Raw genomic sequence first — 3,754 nt, 5'->3', positions numbered from 1 at the left:
AATTAGGGTTAAAATTTGGCCAAGTGTTCCAACAACACTAACTTGCCTCTTTAAGGGTCTTCACCCACATAATTCTTAGATTGAATCACAAGTGATAATTAACCTATTCTTAGGGATAATTGAGACATCAATGTTCACTGAGCATTAAGGGTATTCACAAGATGACTTATTAAGCAACATAATAAGTTTTAAAGAACTCGGGATTTTCCACCAGGCAGCGAGAGAGTAGCACGGACCTGCTCCTTTCTCTAGTTATGTTGGATATCTTGATGATCTATTAAATTTAATATGTTTTGCTTAACAAAATCATCATTAATTAAACTCCTAAGGACCCATCAAGAAATGACATAGAGTTAGGAAAACTACCAAAACCTTACTTTTTTCCTCTATATAAATTGCCCTGACATGTATTTTAAGTTTCAGGTGGTGGAACGAGAATACTCGCCAGGTATGCTTTTACACTTTTCAGGGTCGTCTTTCTTGTACTTTCATACTTTACTTTTGATATTAACACAAGCCTGCATGGTAAACAATGATTTCACTCTGCATGAAAACTAAAACTGTCAGGATAGCCAAAAAACTAAAACCAAAACCAAAACTAAAATCAATCATGATAAAATTAACCGCCACAACATTCAAAATTTAAGACAACTCAAAATTTAATAACAAACTTCACAAAAAAACCACAACTACAACTAAATTAAGATGTCTCTATCGGATGATCGGGAATCCCTCGGAGGAGGTAACCTACGGTTGTTAAAGTGGCTTCCCACGGTCAAAATAAAATTATGGAACTCATTAAGTTGGGTTTAGTAAATTCATTCGGACTAAGTGAATCCAATAAAAAATAGTGGTGCTGGAATGAGGGAACCGCAGGATCCTAACCGGTGTCGTTCAAATCAACTTTAACATCCCACATAAAATTTAAAGAACTCCAACCATAGGGCCACCTGACTTGACATCATAACTTAATACCCTAGAAAACTTAAACTCATCACAGTAAGGAAGGGCTAGCACAGTGGGCAGCACGACTATATTCAACAGCATAACATGTCTTCCCCAGCTAAACCAACTTCCTTCCTTAGAATTAAACAACCAAGCCATAGGATTTTGAGGTTGTTTCCTTATGCAACATAAATCCTCACCTTATCTTTAGACCTTTGTACAATCATGTTGTGCAATCTAAGCTCTAACTCATCGTAGGATTCCGAGTTTGTCGTTCGTCACGACCTAAATCCTCACATCTTCCAGGCTATTTGTGTGATCGTTCCACAAAAATGTAAGCCCTAATTAAATAAAATTGGCATGATGAAATACTTAAATAATTTCTTCTCAAAATTAAAGCCAATCATAGGATAGACTAGGAAGTCACCGAGATTCTCCTCTGGATCCATGACATCCCCTAGTTCTTCCTCCTTTGGATTCCAAAAATAAAATGCTCCAAATTTGAGCCAATCCCATTTCACACCTCTTTATCTGATTTCATTGCAAAATTCTATCCTTTTAAAATCCTTGAAGATAATATTTCCAAATTTTTATCGAGAGTTTCTTAGATAACTTCGTTCATTTAGGATGTAATTAACTATAGGGGCTTGCCCTAAAGGAAGCTCATCCGAACCCAACTTAATATAAAACTTATTTAATTCTTCATGTCATATATTCCTTAGTTTATTTGATCGAGCCTCAGCCTCAAGTTTTGTGTTTATCCTTCGGGATAGATATAGGATTTGAGGTACAATGCTCTTTCATTTAAACTATGAAAAATATGGGGTCAGTTTGATTTCATATTTTTCTAAACTAAATATATACGTAAATTAAGACATCCTTCCGAAGCAAGCAATGAGATTTCGATTCTGGTGACCGACAGCTTCTTACAGGCAACTCCTCCAACCAAAAATAGCATCGACATGAGGTTACTAAGGAGAGAGAAACCTTGAAATTTTGCATTCAAATAAAGAAATCTATAAATATTGGCTCTCTAACTTATCAGAATATTCTCATTTTCTCTAAAGGTGGAACCACTGAAGGTTTAGGATACTCTGCCATGATTTTTACTTTATGTAAGCAATTAAGAGTAGGATATGAGAGATAAGAAGAGCTATTATAGCCTCTTAAACCCATTAGCAAGACCAATGTGCTTGTATACAAGCTACATGTTGGATTGACGTCAAGGGGTGGAAGTTTCGATATTCCTTCTACCTCTACTTTAAGTCCATCTACCTCAGATACTTTTGCTCACCCTTCAGCCACTCTGGATGAACTTCATAGTGATTATCAGACATTGGTGCATGATATTGCATCTCTACAAAATAAAGTGACTGATACTGATCATAAGTTTGATTACGTTCAGAGATATTTGAAACTCAAACATGATTATGATACAAGTTTCAATACCTCTCTGGTGAGTTTTCTTCGAGGAAATTAGGAAGTTAAGTTTCCATCTAGACCTCTATTTCTAAATTATGAACCCAAACCCATATGGATGAGGATGATGATGAGGATGATGATGATGATGATGATAATGATGAGAATGCAGAGTAGGTTTATCTTTATTTTTGTTAGATGTAGTTTACTAATGTGTTTGTGGTAGTAGTTGTATTCCGTGGATTTGTTATGATTTGTTATTTGTGTTGACGGATTGTTTACTATTTGTTTTTCCTGAACTACTATATTTTTTAAATTTATGATTATGTTTAGAGTAGTCCTTTACTTAGCAAATCTTTCTGATATATCATGTTTAATGAACTTTAATTATTGTTGTACACTTGCCTTTCAATTTGTACATGTATATTTTCATGTTAAAACCATGTATAGAAGGCAAGCTTTATAATTTGTATTTATTATTTTCTTCATACCCACATTTTCGAACTGAATGCTTTATCCTGTTAAAAATTTAAGTTTGGGAGAGAGAGAAAAACTTTTGAAAATTTAACTTTATTTGTCCTCAATGGCATTATTTTGAAATTACCTATGGTACGTGGCGTTATCTTTAGGATTCTAAAACTTATAATTTTTAGGCTTGATATAGAACAACATAGTAGAAAAGTTAGTAAAAACGATAAAACTAAAGTTAAGATATTTAGTAAAAAAATTAGGGAAATGATTTTACTATTTATAATAGAAATAATTGAGTTTTCAAAAATTTAAGAATTTTGAAAATAATGCTTTTTAAAGAATTTTGATTCTATGAAAATTCTTTTTCAAAAACTAATACGATATCTTAAGTTAAAGATAAAAAATAAGTTTTTAACTTTAATGAAATTCAAAATCATTAAATGTCTGTCCAGATATCGTAATCCTCACCTAAAATAGTAGGGATTAAAAAAATCTTGAAAGAAAAAAAAAAGAAAAGAGAAAAAAAAAAGAAAAAGTAAAGTATGAAAAAGGAAGAAGAAGCTTGAGGAATATGACCTAATTAAAAATTGATTTCACTTGAATTTTTCTACGGAAGGAAACTTAAGATCGATCATATGCTTAATGTCAGAAAGTATTAGTGAAAATTATTTTCAATATAAAATTAATAATTAATATTTTTTAAAAAAATTCAAAGTTTGAAAAAAATTCAATTATGTATGAATTAAATAGAAAATTGGTATTCTTAAATTTAATAGTAAATGTTCTGATACTTTAGATATCATCTACTTTACTAAAATATTTTTCTAATTTGGACTTTACAATTCTAAAATAAAAATTTTAGATCCCTTAAAAGAAACCCACTATCATAAGTTTATATATATATATATATATATATATA

Source organism: Phalaenopsis equestris, unplaced genomic scaffold (assembly GCF_001263595.1).
Source record: "Phalaenopsis equestris unplaced genomic scaffold, ASM126359v1 Scaffold229455, whole genome shotgun sequence".
NCBI classification, from domain to species: Eukaryota; Viridiplantae; Streptophyta; class Magnoliopsida; order Asparagales; family Orchidaceae; genus Phalaenopsis; species Phalaenopsis equestris.
This window is presented reverse-complemented; position numbering follows the sequence as displayed.